At 44.6% G+C, this 16641-nt stretch overlaps 51 non-coding genes across 51 annotated transcripts; all 51 read left to right on the plus strand.

The window, feature by feature from the left end:
* Positions 1-121: 121 nt before the first annotated feature.
* LOC148557828 (5S ribosomal RNA) lies at positions 122-240 on the plus strand. Its single transcript, XR_015888532.1, has one exon. It is a non-coding gene; the product is annotated as a 5S ribosomal RNA (ribosomal RNA).
* Positions 241-447: 207 nt separating this feature from the next.
* Positions 448-566, plus strand: LOC148557829 (5S ribosomal RNA). The gene has a single exon (XR_015888939.1). It is a non-coding gene; the product is annotated as a 5S ribosomal RNA (ribosomal RNA).
* A 235-nt stretch (positions 567-801) lies between these two features.
* On the plus strand, positions 802-920 carry LOC148557830 (5S ribosomal RNA). The gene has a single exon (XR_015890808.1). It is a non-coding gene; the product is annotated as a 5S ribosomal RNA (ribosomal RNA).
* A 222-nt stretch (positions 921-1142) lies between these two features.
* On the plus strand, positions 1143-1261 carry LOC148557831 (5S ribosomal RNA). Its single transcript, XR_015890009.1, has one exon. It is a non-coding gene; the product is annotated as a 5S ribosomal RNA (ribosomal RNA).
* A 203-nt stretch (positions 1262-1464) lies between these two features.
* LOC148557832 (5S ribosomal RNA) lies at positions 1465-1583 on the plus strand. Its single transcript, XR_015890819.1, has one exon. It is a non-coding gene; the product is annotated as a 5S ribosomal RNA (ribosomal RNA).
* Positions 1584-1782: 199 nt separating this feature from the next.
* Positions 1783-1901, plus strand: LOC148557833 (5S ribosomal RNA). The gene has a single exon (XR_015889413.1). It is a non-coding gene; the product is annotated as a 5S ribosomal RNA (ribosomal RNA).
* A 219-nt stretch (positions 1902-2120) lies between these two features.
* LOC148557834 (5S ribosomal RNA) lies at positions 2121-2239 on the plus strand. The gene has a single exon (XR_015890727.1). It is a non-coding gene; the product is annotated as a 5S ribosomal RNA (ribosomal RNA).
* Positions 2240-2438: 199 nt separating this feature from the next.
* On the plus strand, positions 2439-2557 carry LOC148557835 (5S ribosomal RNA). The gene has a single exon (XR_015888533.1). It is a non-coding gene; the product is annotated as a 5S ribosomal RNA (ribosomal RNA).
* A 240-nt stretch (positions 2558-2797) lies between these two features.
* LOC148557836 (5S ribosomal RNA) lies at positions 2798-2916 on the plus strand. The gene has a single exon (XR_015888885.1). It is a non-coding gene; the product is annotated as a 5S ribosomal RNA (ribosomal RNA).
* Positions 2917-3120: 204 nt separating this feature from the next.
* On the plus strand, positions 3121-3239 carry LOC148557837 (5S ribosomal RNA). The gene has a single exon (XR_015890830.1). It is a non-coding gene; the product is annotated as a 5S ribosomal RNA (ribosomal RNA).
* Positions 3240-3467: 228 nt separating this feature from the next.
* Positions 3468-3586, plus strand: LOC148557838 (5S ribosomal RNA). Its single transcript, XR_015888768.1, has one exon. It is a non-coding gene; the product is annotated as a 5S ribosomal RNA (ribosomal RNA).
* A 214-nt stretch (positions 3587-3800) lies between these two features.
* LOC148557839 (5S ribosomal RNA) lies at positions 3801-3919 on the plus strand. The gene has a single exon (XR_015890010.1). It is a non-coding gene; the product is annotated as a 5S ribosomal RNA (ribosomal RNA).
* A 203-nt stretch (positions 3920-4122) lies between these two features.
* On the plus strand, positions 4123-4241 carry LOC148557840 (5S ribosomal RNA). Its single transcript, XR_015889324.1, has one exon. It is a non-coding gene; the product is annotated as a 5S ribosomal RNA (ribosomal RNA).
* Positions 4242-4480: 239 nt separating this feature from the next.
* LOC148557841 (5S ribosomal RNA) lies at positions 4481-4599 on the plus strand. The gene has a single exon (XR_015890841.1). It is a non-coding gene; the product is annotated as a 5S ribosomal RNA (ribosomal RNA).
* A 207-nt stretch (positions 4600-4806) lies between these two features.
* Positions 4807-4925, plus strand: LOC148557842 (5S ribosomal RNA). The gene has a single exon (XR_015890357.1). It is a non-coding gene; the product is annotated as a 5S ribosomal RNA (ribosomal RNA).
* Positions 4926-5110: 185 nt separating this feature from the next.
* Positions 5111-5229, plus strand: LOC148557843 (5S ribosomal RNA). The gene has a single exon (XR_015888587.1). It is a non-coding gene; the product is annotated as a 5S ribosomal RNA (ribosomal RNA).
* Positions 5230-5421: 192 nt separating this feature from the next.
* LOC148557844 (5S ribosomal RNA) lies at positions 5422-5540 on the plus strand. Its single transcript, XR_015889022.1, has one exon. It is a non-coding gene; the product is annotated as a 5S ribosomal RNA (ribosomal RNA).
* A 195-nt stretch (positions 5541-5735) lies between these two features.
* On the plus strand, positions 5736-5854 carry LOC148557845 (5S ribosomal RNA). The gene has a single exon (XR_015889023.1). It is a non-coding gene; the product is annotated as a 5S ribosomal RNA (ribosomal RNA).
* A 212-nt stretch (positions 5855-6066) lies between these two features.
* On the plus strand, positions 6067-6185 carry LOC148557846 (5S ribosomal RNA). Its single transcript, XR_015890358.1, has one exon. It is a non-coding gene; the product is annotated as a 5S ribosomal RNA (ribosomal RNA).
* Positions 6186-6370: 185 nt separating this feature from the next.
* On the plus strand, positions 6371-6489 carry LOC148557847 (5S ribosomal RNA). The gene has a single exon (XR_015890852.1). It is a non-coding gene; the product is annotated as a 5S ribosomal RNA (ribosomal RNA).
* Positions 6490-6682: 193 nt separating this feature from the next.
* LOC148557848 (5S ribosomal RNA) lies at positions 6683-6801 on the plus strand. Its single transcript, XR_015889024.1, has one exon. It is a non-coding gene; the product is annotated as a 5S ribosomal RNA (ribosomal RNA).
* Positions 6802-6995: 194 nt separating this feature from the next.
* On the plus strand, positions 6996-7114 carry LOC148557849 (5S ribosomal RNA). Its single transcript, XR_015891404.1, has one exon. It is a non-coding gene; the product is annotated as a 5S ribosomal RNA (ribosomal RNA).
* Positions 7115-7334: 220 nt separating this feature from the next.
* On the plus strand, positions 7335-7453 carry LOC148557850 (5S ribosomal RNA). The gene has a single exon (XR_015890011.1). It is a non-coding gene; the product is annotated as a 5S ribosomal RNA (ribosomal RNA).
* Positions 7454-7664: 211 nt separating this feature from the next.
* LOC148557851 (5S ribosomal RNA) lies at positions 7665-7783 on the plus strand. The gene has a single exon (XR_015890863.1). It is a non-coding gene; the product is annotated as a 5S ribosomal RNA (ribosomal RNA).
* A 197-nt stretch (positions 7784-7980) lies between these two features.
* Positions 7981-8099, plus strand: LOC148557852 (5S ribosomal RNA). Its single transcript, XR_015889414.1, has one exon. It is a non-coding gene; the product is annotated as a 5S ribosomal RNA (ribosomal RNA).
* Positions 8100-8327: 228 nt separating this feature from the next.
* On the plus strand, positions 8328-8446 carry LOC148557853 (5S ribosomal RNA). The gene has a single exon (XR_015888865.1). It is a non-coding gene; the product is annotated as a 5S ribosomal RNA (ribosomal RNA).
* A 193-nt stretch (positions 8447-8639) lies between these two features.
* LOC148557854 (5S ribosomal RNA) lies at positions 8640-8758 on the plus strand. The gene has a single exon (XR_015889336.1). It is a non-coding gene; the product is annotated as a 5S ribosomal RNA (ribosomal RNA).
* A 224-nt stretch (positions 8759-8982) lies between these two features.
* On the plus strand, positions 8983-9101 carry LOC148557855 (5S ribosomal RNA). The gene has a single exon (XR_015888769.1). It is a non-coding gene; the product is annotated as a 5S ribosomal RNA (ribosomal RNA).
* A 208-nt stretch (positions 9102-9309) lies between these two features.
* LOC148557856 (5S ribosomal RNA) lies at positions 9310-9428 on the plus strand. Its single transcript, XR_015891494.1, has one exon. It is a non-coding gene; the product is annotated as a 5S ribosomal RNA (ribosomal RNA).
* Positions 9429-9630: 202 nt separating this feature from the next.
* On the plus strand, positions 9631-9749 carry LOC148557857 (5S ribosomal RNA). The gene has a single exon (XR_015890874.1). It is a non-coding gene; the product is annotated as a 5S ribosomal RNA (ribosomal RNA).
* A 209-nt stretch (positions 9750-9958) lies between these two features.
* LOC148557858 (5S ribosomal RNA) lies at positions 9959-10077 on the plus strand. The gene has a single exon (XR_015888894.1). It is a non-coding gene; the product is annotated as a 5S ribosomal RNA (ribosomal RNA).
* Positions 10078-10290: 213 nt separating this feature from the next.
* On the plus strand, positions 10291-10409 carry LOC148557859 (5S ribosomal RNA). The gene has a single exon (XR_015890359.1). It is a non-coding gene; the product is annotated as a 5S ribosomal RNA (ribosomal RNA).
* A 185-nt stretch (positions 10410-10594) lies between these two features.
* On the plus strand, positions 10595-10713 carry LOC148557860 (5S ribosomal RNA). The gene has a single exon (XR_015890885.1). It is a non-coding gene; the product is annotated as a 5S ribosomal RNA (ribosomal RNA).
* A 193-nt stretch (positions 10714-10906) lies between these two features.
* On the plus strand, positions 10907-11025 carry LOC148557861 (5S ribosomal RNA). The gene has a single exon (XR_015889025.1). It is a non-coding gene; the product is annotated as a 5S ribosomal RNA (ribosomal RNA).
* Positions 11026-11219: 194 nt separating this feature from the next.
* On the plus strand, positions 11220-11338 carry LOC148557862 (5S ribosomal RNA). The gene has a single exon (XR_015890897.1). It is a non-coding gene; the product is annotated as a 5S ribosomal RNA (ribosomal RNA).
* A 198-nt stretch (positions 11339-11536) lies between these two features.
* On the plus strand, positions 11537-11655 carry LOC148557863 (5S ribosomal RNA). The gene has a single exon (XR_015889387.1). It is a non-coding gene; the product is annotated as a 5S ribosomal RNA (ribosomal RNA).
* Positions 11656-11876: 221 nt separating this feature from the next.
* LOC148557864 (5S ribosomal RNA) lies at positions 11877-11995 on the plus strand. Its single transcript, XR_015889861.1, has one exon. It is a non-coding gene; the product is annotated as a 5S ribosomal RNA (ribosomal RNA).
* A 193-nt stretch (positions 11996-12188) lies between these two features.
* LOC148557865 (5S ribosomal RNA) lies at positions 12189-12307 on the plus strand. The gene has a single exon (XR_015890456.1). It is a non-coding gene; the product is annotated as a 5S ribosomal RNA (ribosomal RNA).
* Positions 12308-12509: 202 nt separating this feature from the next.
* On the plus strand, positions 12510-12628 carry LOC148557866 (5S ribosomal RNA). Its single transcript, XR_015890982.1, has one exon. It is a non-coding gene; the product is annotated as a 5S ribosomal RNA (ribosomal RNA).
* A 218-nt stretch (positions 12629-12846) lies between these two features.
* On the plus strand, positions 12847-12965 carry LOC148557867 (5S ribosomal RNA). The gene has a single exon (XR_015890908.1). It is a non-coding gene; the product is annotated as a 5S ribosomal RNA (ribosomal RNA).
* Positions 12966-13176: 211 nt separating this feature from the next.
* LOC148557868 (5S ribosomal RNA) lies at positions 13177-13295 on the plus strand. Its single transcript, XR_015890360.1, has one exon. It is a non-coding gene; the product is annotated as a 5S ribosomal RNA (ribosomal RNA).
* A 185-nt stretch (positions 13296-13480) lies between these two features.
* Positions 13481-13599, plus strand: LOC148557869 (5S ribosomal RNA). Its single transcript, XR_015890919.1, has one exon. It is a non-coding gene; the product is annotated as a 5S ribosomal RNA (ribosomal RNA).
* A 224-nt stretch (positions 13600-13823) lies between these two features.
* LOC148557870 (5S ribosomal RNA) lies at positions 13824-13942 on the plus strand. The gene has a single exon (XR_015890361.1). It is a non-coding gene; the product is annotated as a 5S ribosomal RNA (ribosomal RNA).
* A 185-nt stretch (positions 13943-14127) lies between these two features.
* Positions 14128-14246, plus strand: LOC148557871 (5S ribosomal RNA). The gene has a single exon (XR_015890590.1). It is a non-coding gene; the product is annotated as a 5S ribosomal RNA (ribosomal RNA).
* A 223-nt stretch (positions 14247-14469) lies between these two features.
* LOC148557872 (5S ribosomal RNA) lies at positions 14470-14588 on the plus strand. Its single transcript, XR_015890930.1, has one exon. It is a non-coding gene; the product is annotated as a 5S ribosomal RNA (ribosomal RNA).
* Positions 14589-14780: 192 nt separating this feature from the next.
* LOC148557873 (5S ribosomal RNA) lies at positions 14781-14899 on the plus strand. The gene has a single exon (XR_015890716.1). It is a non-coding gene; the product is annotated as a 5S ribosomal RNA (ribosomal RNA).
* Positions 14900-15094: 195 nt separating this feature from the next.
* LOC148557874 (5S ribosomal RNA) lies at positions 15095-15213 on the plus strand. Its single transcript, XR_015890941.1, has one exon. It is a non-coding gene; the product is annotated as a 5S ribosomal RNA (ribosomal RNA).
* Positions 15214-15454: 241 nt separating this feature from the next.
* On the plus strand, positions 15455-15573 carry LOC148557875 (5S ribosomal RNA). The gene has a single exon (XR_015888895.1). It is a non-coding gene; the product is annotated as a 5S ribosomal RNA (ribosomal RNA).
* A 196-nt stretch (positions 15574-15769) lies between these two features.
* Positions 15770-15888, plus strand: LOC148557876 (5S ribosomal RNA). Its single transcript, XR_015890952.1, has one exon. It is a non-coding gene; the product is annotated as a 5S ribosomal RNA (ribosomal RNA).
* A 196-nt stretch (positions 15889-16084) lies between these two features.
* LOC148557877 (5S ribosomal RNA) lies at positions 16085-16203 on the plus strand. The gene has a single exon (XR_015889026.1). It is a non-coding gene; the product is annotated as a 5S ribosomal RNA (ribosomal RNA).
* Positions 16204-16396: 193 nt separating this feature from the next.
* Positions 16397-16515, plus strand: LOC148557878 (5S ribosomal RNA). Its single transcript, XR_015889470.1, has one exon. It is a non-coding gene; the product is annotated as a 5S ribosomal RNA (ribosomal RNA).
* The last annotated feature ends 126 nt before the right edge of the window (positions 16516-16641 follow it).

Genomic DNA, 16641 nt, shown 5'->3' on the forward strand with positions numbered 1-16641 from the left:
CTAAAGCGAGTCTCAATGACCTCATTTTAGGCAAGTTCGCACGGGCCCCGCAGGGTTTCGCAACTCGACTTACCCTACGTCGCGAGACATGCATATGATAATTATGTGCGCATATTTTAATAGGTGCGATCATACCAGCACTAATGCACCGGATCCCATCAGAACTCCGCAGTTAAGCGTGCTTGGGCGAGAGTAGTACTTGGATGGGTGACCTCCTGGGAAGTCCTCGTGTTGCACCTCTTTTTTTTTTTTTTTTTTTTTTTTTTTTTTTTTTTTACGTCGTGCTTACCCTCGTTCTTTAAACGGCGCTATCTTGAATAGTTTAGCTAAAGCGAGTCTCAATGACCTCATTTTAGGCAAGCTCGCACGGGCCCCGCAGGGATTCGCAGCTCGACTTACCCTACGTCGCAAGACACGCATATGATAATTATGTGCGCATATTATAATAGGTGCGATCATACCAGCACTAATGCACCGGATCCCATAAGAACTCCGTAGTTAAGCGTGCTTGGGCGGGAGTAGTACTAGGATGGGTGACCTCCTGGGAAGTCCTCGTGTTGCACCTCTTTTTTTTTTTTTTTTTTTTTTTTTTTTTTTTTTTTTTTTTTTTTTTTTTTTTTTTTTTTTTTTACGTCGTGCTTGCCCTCGTTCTTTAAACGGCGCTATCTTGAATAGTTTAGCTAAAGCGAGTCTCAATGACCTCATTTTAGGCAAGTTCGCACGGGCCCCGCAGGGTTTCGCAACTCGACTTACCCTACATCGCGAGACATGCATATGATAATTATGTGCGCATATTTTAATAGGTGCGATCATACCAGCACTAATGCACCGGATCCCATCAGAACTCCGCAGTTAAGCGTGCTTGGGCGAGAGTAGTACTAGGATGGGTGACCTCCTGGGAAGTCCTCGTGTTGCACCTCTTTTTTTTTTTTTTTTTTTTTTTTTTTTTTTTTTTTTTTTTTTTTTTTTTTACGTCGTGCTTACCCTCGTTCTTTAAACGGCGCTATCTTGCACAGTTTAGTTAAAGCGAGTCTCAATGACCTGATTTTAGGCAAGCTCGCACGGGCCCCGCAGGGATTTGCAACTCGACTTACCCTACGTCGCGAGACATGCATATGATAATTATGTGCGCATATTATAATAGGTGCGATCATACCAGCACTAATGCACCGGATCCCATCAGAACTCCGCAGTTAAGCGTGCTTGGGCGAGAGTAGTACTAGGATGGGTGACCTCCTGGGAAGTCCTCGTGTTACACCTCTTTTTTTTTTTTTTTTTTTTTTTTTTTTTTTTACGTCGTGCTTACCCTCGTTCTTTAAACGGCGCTATCTTGAATAGTTTAGCTAAAGCGAGTCTCAATGACCTGATTTTAGGCAAGCTCCCACAGGCCCCGCAGGGATTCGCAGCTCGACTTACCCTACGTCGCAAGACATGCATATGATAATTATGTGCGCATATTATAATAGGTGCGATCATACCAGCACTAATGCACCGGATCCCATCAGAACTCCGCAGTTAAGCGTGCTTGGGCGAGAGTAGTACTAGGATGGGTGACCTCCTGGGAAGTCCTCGTGTTGCACCTCTTTTTTTTTTTTTTTTTTTTTTTTTTATACGTCGTGCCTACGCTCGTTCTTTAAACGGCACTATCTTGAATAGTTTAGCTAAAGCGAGTCTCAATGACCTGATTTTAGGCAAGCTCCCACAGGCCCCGCAGGGATTCGCAGCTCGACTTACCCTACGTCGCAAGACACGCATATGATAATTATGTGCGCATATTATAATAGGTGCGATCATACCAGCACTAATGCACCGGATCCCATCAGAACTCCGCAGTTAAGCGTGCTTGGGCGGGAGTAGTACTAGGATGGGTGACCTCCTGGGAAGTCCTCGTCTTGCACCTCTTTTTTTTTTTTTTTTTTTTTTTTTTTTTTTTTTTTTTTTTTTTTTTTACGTCGTGCTTACCCTCGTTCTTTAAACGGCGCTATCTTGCACAGTTTAGTTAAAGCGAGTCTCAATGACCTGATTTTGGGCAAGCTCGCACGGGCCCCGCAGGGATTTGCAACTCGACTTACCCTACGTCGCGAGACATGCATCTGATAATTTTGTGCGCATATTTTAATAGGTGCGATCATACCAGCACTAATTCACCGGATCCCATCAGAACTCCGCAGTTAAGCGTGCTTGGGCGAGAGTAGTACTAGGATGGGTGACCTCCAGGGAAGTCCTCGAGTTGCACCTCTTTTTTTTTTTTTTTTTTTTTTTTTTTTACGTCGTACTTGCCCTCGTTCTTTAAACGGCGCTATCTTGAATAGTTTAGCTAAAGCGAGTCTCAATGACCTCATTTTAGGCAAGTTCGCACGGGCCCCGCAGGGTTTCGCAACTCGACTTACCCTACGTCGCGAGACATGCATATGATAATTATGTGCGCATATTTTAATAGGTGCGATCATACCAGCACTAATGCACCGGATCCCATCAGAACTCCGCAGTTAAGCGTGCTTGGGCGAGAGTAGTACTTGGATGGGTGACCTCCTGGGAAGTCCTCGTGTTGCACCTCTTTTTTTTTTTTTTTTTTTTTTTTTTTTTTTTTTTTTTTTTTTTTTTTTTTTTTTTTTTTTTTTTTTTTACGTCGTGCTTACCCTCGTTCTTTAAACGGCGCTATCTTGAATAGTTTAGCTAAAGCGAGTCTCAATGACCTCATTTTAGGCAAGCTCGCACGGGCCCCGCAGGGATTCGCAGCTCGACTTACCCTACGTCGCAAGACACGCATATGATAATTATGTGCGCATATTATAATAGGTGCGATCATACCAGCACTAATGCACCGGATCCCATAAGAACTCCGCAGTTAAGCGTGCTTGGGCGGGAGTAGTACTAGGATGGGTGACCTCCTGGGAAGTCCTCGTGTTGCACCTCTTTTTTTTTTTTTTTTTTTTTTTTTTTTTTTTTACGTCGTGCTTGCCCTCGTTCTTTAAACGGCGCTATCTTGAATAGTTTAGCTAAAGCGAGTCTCAATGACCTCATTTTAGGCAAGTTCGCACGGGCCCCGCAGGGTTTCGCAACTCGACTTACCCTACATCGCGAGACATGCATATGATAATTATGTGCGCATATTTTAATAGGTGCGATCATACCAGCACTAATGCACCGGATCCCATCAGAACTCCGCAGTTAAGCGTGCTTGGGCGAGAGTAGTACTAGGATGGGTGACCTCCTGGGAAGTCCTCGTGTTGCACCTCTTTTTTTTTTTTTTTTTTTTTTTTTTTTTTTTTTTTTTTTTTTTTTTTTTTTTTTTTACGTCGTGCTTACCCTCGTTCTTTAAACGGCGCTATCTTGAATAGTTTAGCTAAAGCGAGTCTCAATGACCTCATTTTAGGCAAGCTCGCACGGGCCCCGCAGGGATTCGCAGCTCGACTTACCCTACGTCGCAAGACACGCATATGATAATTATGTGCGCATATTATAATAGGTGCGATCATACCAGCACTAATGCACCGGATCCCATCCGAACTCCGCAGTTAAGCGTGCTTGGGCGGGAGTAGTACTAGGATGGGTGACCTCCTGGGAAGTCCTCGTCTTGCACCTCTTTTTTTTTTTTTTTTTTTTTTTTTTTTTTTTTTTTTTTTTTTACGTCGTGCTTACCCTCGTTCTTTAAACGGCGCTATCTTGAATAGTTTAGCTAAAGCGAGTCTCAATGACCTCATTTTAGGCAAGTTCGCACGGGCCCCGCAGGGTTTCGCAACTCGACTTACCCTACATCGCGAGACTTGCATATGATAATTATGTGCGCATATTATAATAGGTGCGATCATACCAGCACTAATGCACCGGATCCCATCAGAACTCCGCAGTTAAGCGTGCTTGGGCGAGAGTAGTACTAGGATGGGTGACCTCCTGGGAAGTCCTCGTGTTACACCTCTTTTTTTTTTTTTTTTTTTTTTTATTTTTTTTACGTCGTGCTTACCCTCGTTCTTTAAACGGCGCTATCTTGAATAGTTTAGCTAAAGCGAGTCTCAATGACCTGATTTTAGGCAAGCTCCCACAGGCCCCGCAGGGATTCGCAGCTCGACTTACCCTACGTCGCAAGACATGCATATGATAATTATGTGCGCATATTATAATAGGTGCGATCATACCAGCACTAATGCACCGGATCCCATCAGAACTCCGCAGTTAAGCGTGCTTGGGCGAGAGTAGTACTAGTATGGGTGACCTCCTGGGAAGTCCTCGTGTTGCACCTCTTTTTTTTTTTTTTTTTTTTTTTTTTTTTTTTTTTTTTTTTTTTTTTTTTTTTTTTTTTTTTTTTAATACGTCGTGCCTACGCTCGTTCTTTAAACGGCACTATCTTGAATAGTTTAGCTAAAGCGAGTCTCAATGACCTGATTTTAGGCAAGCTCCCACAGGCCCCGCAGGGATTCGCAGCTCGACTTACCCTACGTCGCAAGACATGCATATGATAATTATGTGCGCATATTATAATAGGTGCGATCATACCAGCACTAATGCACCGGATCCCATCAGAACTCCGCAGTTAAGCGTGCTTGGGCGAGAGTAGTACTAGGATGGGTGACCTCCTGGGAAGTCCTCGTGTTGCACCTCTTTTTTTTTTTTTTTTTTTTTTTTTTTTTTTTTTTTACGTCGTGCCTACGCTCGTTCTTTAAACGGCACTATCTTGAATAGTTTAGCTAAAGCGAGTCTCAATGACCTCATTTTAGGCAAGCTCGCACGGGCCCCGCAGGGATTCGCAGCTCGACTTACCCTACGTCGCAAGACATGCATATGATAATTATGTGCGCATATTATAAAAGGTGCGATCATACCAGCACTAATGCACCGGATCCCATCAGAACTCCGCAGTTAAGCATGCTTGGGCGAGAGTAGTACTAGGATGGGTGACCTCCTGGGAAGTCCTTGTGTTGCACCTCTTTTTTTTTTTTTTACGTCGTGCCTACCCTCGTTCTTTAAACGGCACTATCTTGAATAGTTTAGCTAAAGCGAGTCTCAATGACCTCATTTTAGGCAAGCTCGCACGGGCCCCGCAGGGATTCGCAGCTCGACTTACCCTACGTCGCAAGACATGCATATGATAATTATGTGCGCATATTTTAATAGGTGCGATCATACCAGCACTAATGCACCGGATCCCATCAGAACTCCGCAGTTAAGCGTGCTTGGGCGAGAGTAGTACTAGGATGGGTGACCTCCTGGGAAGTCCTCGTGTTGCACCTTTTTTTTTTTTTTTTTTTTTTTACGTCGTGCTTACCCTCGTTCTTTAAACGGCGCTATCTTGCACAGTTTTGTTAAAGCGAGTCTCAATGACCTGATTTTAGGCAAGCTCCCACGGGCCCCGCAGGGATTTGCAACTCGACTTACCCTACGTCGCGAGACATGCATATGATAATTTTGTGCGCATATTTTAATAGGTGCGATCATACCAGCACTAATTCACCGGATCCCATCAGAACTCCGCAGTTAAGCGTGCTTGGGCGAGAGTAGTACTAGGATGGGTGACCTCCTGGGAAGTCCTCGTGTTGCACCTCTTTTTTTTTTTTTTTTTTTTTTTTACGTCGTGCTTGCCCTCGTTCTTTAAACGGCGCTATCTTGAATAGTTTAGCTAAAGCGAGTCTCAATGACCTCATTTTAGGCAAGCTCCCACAGGCCCCGCAGGGATTCGCAGCTCGACTTACCCTACGTCGCAAGACATGCATATGATAATTATGTGCGCATATTATAATAGGTGCGATCATACCAGCACTAATTCACCGGATCCCATCAGAACTCCGCAGTTAAGCGTGCTTGGGCGAGAGTAGTACTAGGATGGGTGACCTCCTGGGAAGTCCTCGTGTTGCACCTCTTTTTTTTTTTTTTTTTTTTTTTTTTTCTTTTTTTTTTTTTACGTCGTGCCTACGCTCGTTCTTTAAACGGCACTATCTTGAATAGTTTAGCTAAAGCGAGTCTCAATGACCTCATTTTAGGCAAGCTCGCACGGGCCCCGCAGGGATTCGCAGCTCGACTTACCCTACGTCGCAAGACATGCATATGATAATTATGTGCGCATATTATAAAAGGTGCGATCATACCAGCACTAATGCACCGGATCCCATCAGAACTCCGCAGTTAAGCATGCTTGGGCGAGAGTAGTACTAGGATGGGTGACCTCCTGGGAAGTCCTTGTGTTGCACCTCTTTTTTTTTTTTTTACGTCGTGCCTACCCTCGTTCTTTAAACGGCACTATCTTGAATAGTTTAGCTAAAGCGAGTCTCAATGACCTCATTTTAGGCAAGCTCGCACGGGCCCCGCAGGGATTCGCAGCTCGACTTACCCTACGTCGCAAGACATGCATATGATAATTATGTGCGCATATTTTAATAGGTGCGATCATACCAGCACTAATGCACCGGATCCCATCAGAACTCCGCAGTTAAGCGTGCTTGGGCGAGAGTAGTACTAGGATGGGTGACCTCCTGGGAAGTCCTCGTGTTGCACCTCTTTTTTTTTTTTTTTTTTTTTTACGTCGTGCTTACCCTCGTTCTTTAAACGGCGCTATCTTGCACAGTTTTGTTAAAGCGAGTCTCAATGACCTGATTTTAGGCAAGCTCCCACGGGCCCCGCAGGGATTTGCAACTCGACTTACCCTACGTCGCGAGACATGCATATGATAATTTTGTGCGCATATTTTAATAGGTGCGATCATACCAGCACTAATTCACCGGATCCCATCAGAACTCCGCAGTTAAGCGTGCTTGGGCGAGAGTAGTACTAGGATGGGTGACCTCCTGGGAAGTCCTCGTGTTGCACCTCTTTTTTTTTTTTTTTTTTTTTTTACGTCGTGCTTGCCCTCGTTCTTTAAACGGCGCTATCTTGAATAGTTTAGCTAAAGCGAGTCTCAATGACCTCATTTTAGGCAAGTTCGCACGGGCCCCGCAGGGATTCGCAGCTCGACTTACCCTACGTCGCAAGACACGCATATGATAATTATGTGCGCATATTATAATAGGTGCGATCATACCAGCACTAATGTACCGGATCCCATAAGAACTCCGCAGTTAAGCGTGCTTGGGCGGGAGTAGTACTAGGATGGGTGACCTCCTGGGAAGTCCTCGTCTTGCAACTCTTTTTTTTTTTTTTTTTTTTTTTTTTTTTTTTTTTTTTTTTTTTTTTTTACGTCGTGCTTACCCTCGTTCTTTAAACGGCGCTATCTTGCACAGTTTAGTTAAAGCGAGTCTCAATGACCTGATTTTAGGCAAGCTCGCACGGGCCCCGCAGGGATTTGCAACTCGACTTACCCTACGTCGCGAGACATGCATATGATAATTATGTGCGCATATTATAATAGGTGCGATCATACCAGCACTAATGCACCGGATCCCATCAGAACTCCGCAGTTAAGCGTGCTTGGGCGAGAGTAGTACTAGGATGGGTGACCTCCTGGGAAGTCCTCGTGTTACACCTCTTTTTTTTTTTTTTTTTTTTTTTTTTTTTTTTTTTTTATTACGTCGTGCTTACCCTCGTTCTTTAAACGGCGCTATCTTGAATAGTTTAGCTAAAGCGAGTCTCAATGACCTGATTTTAGGCAAGCTCCCACAGGCCCCGCAGGGATTCGCAGCTCGACTTACCCTACGTCGCAAGACATGCATATGATAATTATGTGCGCATATTATAATAGGTGCGATCATACCAGCACTAATGCACCGGATCCCATCAGAACTCCGCAGTTAAGCGTGCTTGGGCGAGAGTAGTACTAGGATGGGTGACCTCCTGGGAAGTCCTCGTGTTGCACCTCTTTTTTTTTTTTTTTTTTTTTTTTATACGTCGTGCCTACGCTCGTTCTTTAAACGGCACTATCTTGAATAGTTTAGCTAAAGCGAGTCTCAATGACCTGATTTTAGGCAAGCTCCCACAGGCCCCGCAGGGATTCGCAGCTCGACTTACCCTACGTCGCAAGACACGCATATGATAATTATGTGCGCATATTATAATAGGTGCGATCATACCAGCACTAATGCACCGGATCCCATCAGAACTCCGCAGTTAAGCGTGCTTGGGCGGGAGTAGTACTAGGATGGGTGACCTCCTGGGAAGTCCTCGTCTTGCACCTCTTTTTTTTTTTTTTTTTTTTTTTTTTTTTTTTTTTTTTTTTTTTTTTTTTTTTTTTTACGTCGTGCTTACCCTCGTTCTTTAAACGGCGCTATCTTGCACAGTTTAGTTAAAGCGAGTCTCAATGACCTGATTTTGGGCAAGCTCGCACGGGCCCCGCAGGGATTTGCAACTCGACTCACCCTACGTCGCGAGACATGCATATGATAATTATGTGCGCATATTATAATAGGTGCGATCATACCAGCACTAATTCACCGGATCCCATCAGAACTCCGCAGTTAAGCGTGCTTGGGCGGGAGTAGTACTAGGATGGGTGACCTCCTGGGAAGTCCTCGTGTTGCACCTCTTTTTTTTTTTTTTTTTTTTTTACGTCGTGCTTGCCCTCGTTCTTTAAACGGCGCTATCTTGAATAGTTTAGCTAAAGCGAGTCTCAATGACCTCATTTTAGGCAAGTTCGCACGGGCCCCGCAGGGTTTCGCAACTCGACTTACCCTACATCGCGAGACATGCATATGATAATTATGTGCGCATATTTTAATTGGTGCGATCATACCAGCACTAATGCACCGGATCCCATCAGAACTCCGCAGTTAAGCGTGCTTGGGCGAGAGTAGTACTAGGATGGGTGACCTCCTGGGAAGTCCTCGTGTTGCACCTTTTTTTTTTTTTTTTTTTTTTTTTTTTTTTTTTTTTTTTTTTTTTTTTTTTTTTACGTCGTGCTTACCCTCGTTCTTTAAACGGCGCTATCTTGAATAGTTTAGCTAAAGCGAGTCTCAATGACCTCATTTTAGGCAAGCTCGCACGGGCCCCGCAGGGATTCGCAGCTCGACTTACCCTACGTCGCAAGACACGCATATGATAATTATGTGCGCATATTATAATAGGTGCGATCATACCAGCACTAATGCACCGGATCCCATCCGAACTCCGCAGTTAAGCGTGCTTGGGCGGGAGTAGTACTAGGATGGGTGACCTCCTGGGAAGTCCTCGTCTTGCACCTCTTTTTTTTTTTTTTTTTTTTTTTTTTTTTTTTTTTTTACGTCGTGCTTACCCTCGTTCTTTAAACGGCGCTATCTTGAATAGTTTAGCTAAAGCGAGTCTCAATGACCTCATTTTAGGCAAGTTCGCACGGGCCCCGCAGGGTTTCGCAACTCGACTTACCCTACATCGCGAGACTTGCATATGATAATTATGTGCGCATATTATAATAGGTTCGATCATACCAGCACTAATGCACCGGATCCCATCAGAACTCCGCAGTTAAGCGTGCTTGGGCGAGAGTAGTACTAGGATGGGTGACCTCCTGGGAAGTCCTCGTGTTACACCTCTTTTTTTTTTTTTTTTTTTTTTATTTTTTTTACGTCGTGCTTACCCTCGTTCTTTAAACGGCGCTATCTTGAATAGTTTAGCTAAAGCGAGTCTCAATGACCTGATTTTAGGCAAGCTCCCACAGGCCCCGCAGGGATTCGCAGCTCGACTTACCCTACGTCGCAAGACATGCATATGATAATTATGTGCGCATATTATAATAGGTGCGATCATACCAGCACTAATGCACCGGATCCCATCAGAACTCCGCAGTTAAGCGTGCTTGGGCGAGAGTAGTACTAGGATGGGTGACCTCCTGGGAAGTCCTCGTGTTGCACCTCTTTTTTTTTTTTTTTTTTTTTTTTTTTTTTTTTTTAATACGTCGTGCCTACGCTCGTTCTTTAAACGGCACTATCTTGAATAGTTTAGCTAAAGCGAGTCTCAATGACCTGATTTTAGGCAAGCTCCCACAGGCCCCGCAGGGATTCGCAGCTCGACTTACCCTACGTCGCAAGACATGCATATGATAATTATGTGCGCATATTATAATAGGTGCGATCATACCAGCACTAATGCACCGGATCCCATCAGAACTCCGCAGTTAAGCGTGCTTGGGCGAGAGTAGTACTAGGATGGGTGACCTCCTGGGAAGTCCTTGTGTTGCACCTCTTTTTTTTTTTTTTTTTTTTTTTTTTTTTTTTTTTTTTTTTTACGTCGTGCCTACGCTCGTTCTTTAAACGGCACTATCTTGAATAGTTTAGCTAAAGCGAGTCTCAATGACCTCATTTTAGGCAAGCTCGCACGGGCCCCGCAGGGATTCGCAGCTCGACTTACCCTACGTCGCAAGACATGCATATGATAATTATGTGCGCATATTATAAAAGGTGCGATCATACCAGCACTAATGCACCGGATCCCATCAGAACTCCGCAGTTAAGCATGCTTGGGCGAGAGTAGTACTAGGATGGGTGACCTCCTGGGAAGTCCTTGTGTTGCACCTCTTTTTTTTTTTTTTACGTCGTGCCTACCCTCGTTCTTTAAACGGCACTATCTTGAATAGTTTAGCTAAAGCGAGTCTCAATGACCTCATTTTAGGCAAGCTCGCACGGGCCCCGCAGGGATTCGCAGCTCGACTTACCCTACGTCGCAAGACATGCATATGATAATTATGTGCGCATATTTTAATAGGTGCGATCATACCAGCACTAATGCACCGGATCCCATCAGAACTCCGCAGTTAAGCGTGCTTGGGCGAGAGTAGTACTAGGATGGGTGACCTCCTGGGAAGTCCTCGTGTTGCACCTCTTTTTTTTTTTTTTTTTTTTTTACGTCGTGCTTACCCTCGTTCTTTAAACGGCGCTATCTTGCACAGTTTTGTTAAAGCGAGTCTCAATGACCTGATTTTAGGCAAGCTCCCACGGGCCCCGCAGGGATTTGCAACTCGACTTACCCTACGTCGCGAGACATGCATATGATAATTTTGTGCGCATATTTTAATAGGTGCGATCATACCAGCACTAATTCACCGGATCCCATCAGAACTCCGCAGTTAAGCGTGCTTGGGCGAGAGTAGTACTAGGATGGGTGACCTCCTGGGAAGTCCTCGTGTTGCACCTCTTTTTTTTTTTTTTTTTTTTTTTACGTCGTGCTTGCTCTCGTTCTTTAAACGGCGCTATCTTGAATAGTTTAGCTAAAGCGAGTCTCAATGACCTCATTTTAGGCAAGTTCGCACGGGCCCCGCAGGGTTTCGCAACTCGACTTACCCTACGTCGCGAGACATGCATATGATAATTTTGTGCGCATATTTTAATAGGTGCGATCATACCAGCACTAATGCACCGGATCCCATCAGAACTCCGCAGTTAAGCGTGCTTGGGCGAGAGTAGTACTAGGATGGGTGACCTCCTGGGAAGTCCTCGTGTTGCACCTCTTTTTTTTTTTTTTTTTTTTTTTTTTTACGTCGTGCTTGCCCTCGTTCTTTAAACGGCGCTATCTTGAATAGTTTAGCTAAAGCGAGTCTCAATGACCTCATTTTAGGCAAGTTCGCACGGGCCCCGCAGGGTTTCGCAACTCGACTTACCCTACGTCGCGAGACATGCATATGATAATTATGTGCGCATATTTTAATAGGTGCGATCATACCAGCACTAATGCACCGGATCCCATCAGAACTCTGCAGTTAAGCGTGCTTGGGCGAGAGTAGTACTAGGATGGGTGACCTCCTGGGAAGTCCTCGTGTTGCACCTCTTTTTTTTTTTTTTTTTTTTTTTTTTTTTTTTTTTTTTTTTTTTTTTTTTACGTCGTGCTTACCCTCGTTCTTTAAACGGCGCTATCTTGAATAGTTTAGCTAAAGCGAGTCTCAATGACCTCATTTTAGGCAAGCTCGCACGGGCCCCGCAGGGATTCGCAGCTCGACTTACCCTACGTCGCAAGACACGCATATGATAATTATGTGCGCATATTATAATAGGTGCGATCATACCAGCACTAATGCACCGGATCCCATCAGAACTCCGCAGTTAAGCGTGCTTGGGCTGGAGTAGTACTAGGATGGGTGACCTCCTGGGAAGTCCTCGTGTTGCACCTCTTTTTTTTTTTTTTTTTTTTTTACGTCGTGCTTACCCTCGTTCTTTAAACGGCGCTATCTTGAATAGTTTAGCTAAAGCGAGTCTCAATGACCTCATTTTAGGCAAGCTCGCACGGGCCCCGCAGGGATTCGCAGCTCGACTTACCCTACGTCGCAAGACACGCATATGATAATTATGTGCGCATATTTTAATAGGTGCGATCATACCAGCATTAATGCACCGGATCCCATCAGAACTCCGCAGTTAAGCGTGCTTGGGCGAGAGTAGTACTAGGATGGGTGACCTCCTGGGAAGTCCTCGTGTTACACCTCTTTTTTTTTTTTTTTTTTTTTTATTTTTTTTACGTCGTGCTTACCCTCGTTCTTTAAACGGCGCTATCTTGAATAGTTTAGCTAAAGCGAGTCTCAATGACCTGATTTTAGGCAAGCTCCCACAGGCCCCGCAGGGATTCGCAGCTCGACTTACCCTACGTCGCAAGACATGCATATGATAATTATGTGCGCATATTATAATAGGTGCGATCATACCAGCACTAATGCACCGAATCCCATCAGAACTCTGCAGTTAAGCGTGCTTGGGCGAGAGTAGTACTAGGATGGGTGACCTCCTGGGAAGTCCTCGTGTTGCACCTCTTTTTTTTTTTTTTTTTTTTTTTTTTTTTTTTTTTTTTTTTTTTAATACGTCGTGCCTACGCTCGTTCTTTAAACGGCACTATCTTGAATAGTTTAGCTAAAGCGAGTCTCAATGACCTGATTTTAGGCAAGCTCCCACAGGCCCCGCAGGGATTCGCAGCTCGACTTACCCTACGTCGCAAGACATGCATATGATAATTATGTGCGCATATTATAATAGGTGCGATCATACCAGCACTAATGCACCGGATCCCATCAGAACTCCGCAGTTAAGCGTGCTTGGGCGAGAGTAGTACTAGGATGGGTGACCTCCTGGGAAGTCCTCGTGTTGCACCTCTTTTTTTTTTTTTTTTTTTTTTTTTTTTTTTTTTTTTTTTACGTCGTGCCTACGCTCGTTCTTTAAACGGCACTATCTTGAATAGTTTAGCTAAAGCGAGTCTCAATGACCTCATTTTAGGCAAGCTCGCACGGGCCCCGCAGGGATTCGCAGCTCGACTTACCCTACGTCGCAAGACATGCATATGATAATTATGTGCGCATATTATAAAAGGTGCGATCATACCAGCACTAATGCACCGGATCCCATCAGAACTCCGCAGTTAAGCATGCTTGGGCGAGAGTAGTACTAGGATGGGTGACCTCCTGGGAAGTCCTTGTGTTGCACCTCTTTTTTTTTTTTTTACGTCGTGCCTACCCTCGTTCTTTAAACGGCACTATCTTGAATAGTTTAGCTAAAGCGAGTCTCAATGACCTCATTTTAGGCAAGCTCGCACGGGCCCCGCAGGGATTCGCAGCTCGACTTACCCTACGTCGCAAGACATGCATATGATAATTATGTGCGCATATTTTAATAGGTGCGATCATACCAGCACTAATGCACCGGATCCCATCAGAACTCCGCAGTTAAGCGTGCTTGGGCGAGAGTAGTACTAGGATGGGTGACCTCCTGGGAAGTCCTCGTGTTGCACCTCTTTTTTTTTTTTTTTTTTTTTTTTTTTTTTTTTTTTTTTTTTTTTTTTTTTTTACGTCGTGCTTACCCTCGTTCTATAAACGGCGCTATCTTGCACAGTTTAGTTAAAGCGAGTCTCAATGACCTGATTTTAGGCAAGCTCGCACGGGCCCCGCAGGGATTTGCAACTCGACTTACCCTACGTCGCGAGACATGCATATGATAATTATGTGCGCATATTATAATAGGTGCGATCATACCAGCACTAATGCACCGGATCCCATCAGAACTCCGCAGTTAAGCATGCTTGGGCGAGAGTAGTACTAGGATGGGTGACCTCCTGGGAAGTCCTTGTGTTGCACCTCTTTTTTTTTTTTTTACGTCGTGCTTACCCTCGTTCTTTAAACGGCGCTATCTTGAATAGTTTAGCTAAAGCGAGTCTCAATGACCTCATTTTAGGCAAGCTCGCACGGGCCCCGCAGGGATTCGCAGCTCGACTTACCCTACGTCGCAAGACATGCATATGATAATTATGTGCGCATATTATAATAGGTGCGATCATACCAGCACTAATGCACCGGATCCCATCAGAATTCTGCAGTTAAGCGTGCTTGGGCGAGAGTAGTACTAGGATGGGTGACCTCCTGGGAAGTCCTCGTGTTGCACCTCTTTTTTTTTTTTTTTTTTTTTTTTTTTTTTTTTTTTTTTTTTTTTTTTTAATACGTCGTGCCTACGCTCGTTCTTTAAACGGCACTATCTTGAATAGTTTAGCTAAAGCGAGTCTCAATGACCTGATTTTAGGCAAGCTCCCACAGGCCCCGCAGGGATTCGCAGCTCGACTTACCCTACGTCGCAAGACATGCATATGATAATTATGTGCGCATATTATAATAGGTGCGATCATACCAGCACTAATGCACCGGATCCCATCAGAACTCCGCAGTTAAGCGTGCTTGGGCGAGAGTAGTACTAGGATGGGTGACCTCCTGGGAAGTCCTCGTGTTGCACCTCTTTTTTTTTTTTTTTTTTTTTACGTCGTGCTTACCCTCGTTCTTTAAACGGCGCTATCTTGCACAGTTTTGTTAAAGCGAGTCTCAATGACCTGATTTTAGGCAAGCTCCCACGGGCCCCGCAGGGATTTGCAACTCGACTTACCCTACGTCGCGAGACATGCATATGATAATTTTGTGCGCATATTTTAATAGGTGCGATCATACCAGCACTAATTCACCGGATCCCATCAGAACCCCGCAGTTAAGCGTGCTTGGGCGAGAGTAGTACTAGGATGGGTGACCTCCTGGGAAGTCCTCGTGTTGCACCTCTTTTTTTTTTTTTTTTTTTTTTTTACGTCGTGCTTGCCCTCGTTCTTTAAACGGCGCTATCTTGAATAGTTTAGCTAAAGCGAGTCTCAATGACCTCATTTTAGGCAAGTTCGCACGGGCCCCGCAGGGTTTCGCAACTCGACTTACCCTACGTCGCGAGACATGCATATGATAATTATGTGCGCATATTTTAATAGGTGCGATCATACCAGCACTAATGCACCGGATCCCATCAGAACTCCGCAGTTAAGCGTGCTTGGGCGAGAGTAGTACTAGGATGGGTGACCTCCTGGGAAGTCCTCGTGTTGCACCTCTTTTTTTTTTTTTTTTTTTTTTTTTTTTTTTTTTTTTTTTTTTTTTTTTTTTTTTTTTTTTTTTTTTTTTACGTTGTGCCTACGCTCGTTCTTTAAACGGCACTATCTTGAATAGTTTAGCTAAAGCGAGTCTCAATGACCTCATTTTAGGCAAGCTCGCACGGGTCCCGCAGGGATTCGCAGCTCGACTTACCCTACGTCGCAAGACATGCATATGATAATTATGTGCGCATATTATAATAGGTGCGATCATACCAGCACTAATGCACCGGATCCCATCAGAACTCCGCAGTTAAGCGTGCTTGGGCGAGAGTAGTACTAGGATGGGTGACCTCCTGGGAAGTCCTTGTGTTGCACCTCTTTTTTTTTTTTTTTTTTTTTTTTTACGTCGTGCCTACCCTCGTTCTTTAAACGGCACTATCTTGAATAGTTTAGCTAAAGCGAGTCTCAATGACCTCATTTTAGGCAAGCTCGCACGGGCCCCGCAGGGATTCGCAGCTCGACTTACCCTACGTCGCAAGACATGCATATGATAATTATGTGCGCATATTATAATAGGTGCGATCATACCAGCACTAATGCACCGGATCCCATCAGAACTCCGCAGTTAAGCGTGCTTGGGCGAGAGTAGTACTAGGATGGGTGACCTCCTGGGAAGTCCTCGTGTTGCACCTCTTTTTTTTTTTTTTTTTTTTTTTTTACGTCGTGCTTACCCTCGTTCTTTAAACGGCGCTATCTTGCACAGTTTTGTTAAAGCGAGTCTCAATGACCTGATTTTAGGCAAGCTCCCACGGGCCCCGCAGGGATTTGCAACTCGACTTACCCTACGTCGCGAGACATGCATATGATAATTTTGTGCGCATATTTTAATAGGTGCGATCATACCAGCACTAATTCACCGGATCCCATCAGAACTCCGCAGTTAAGCGTGCTTGGGCGAGAGTAGTACTAGGATGGGTGACCTCCTGGGAAGTCCTCGTGTTGCACCTCTTTTTTTTTTTTTTTTTTTTTTACGTCGTGCTTGCCCTCGTTCTTTAAACGGCGCTATCTTGAATAGTTTAGCTAAAGCGAGTCTCAATGACCTCATTTTAGGCAAGTTCGCACGGGCCCCGCAGGGTTTCGCAACTCGACTTACCCTACGTCGCGAGACATGCATATGATAATTATGTGCGCATATTTTAATAGGTGCGATCATACCAGCACTAATGCACCGGATCCCATCAGAACTCCGCAGTTAAGCGTGCTTGGGCGAGAGTAGTACTAGGATGGGTGACCTCCTGGGAAGTCCTCGTGTTGCACATCTTTTTTTTTTTTTTTTTTTTTTTTTTTTTTTTTTTTTTTTTTTTTTTACGTCGTGCTTACCCTCGTTCTTTAAACGGCGCTATCTTGAATAGTTTAGCTAAAGCGAGTCTCAATGACCTCATTTTA

This window comes from Arachis ipaensis, chromosome B6 (assembly GCF_059453495.1).
Source record: "Arachis ipaensis isolate K30076 ecotype BB chromosome B6, ASM5945349v1, whole genome shotgun sequence".
NCBI classification, from domain to species: Eukaryota; Viridiplantae; Streptophyta; class Magnoliopsida; order Fabales; family Fabaceae; genus Arachis; species Arachis ipaensis.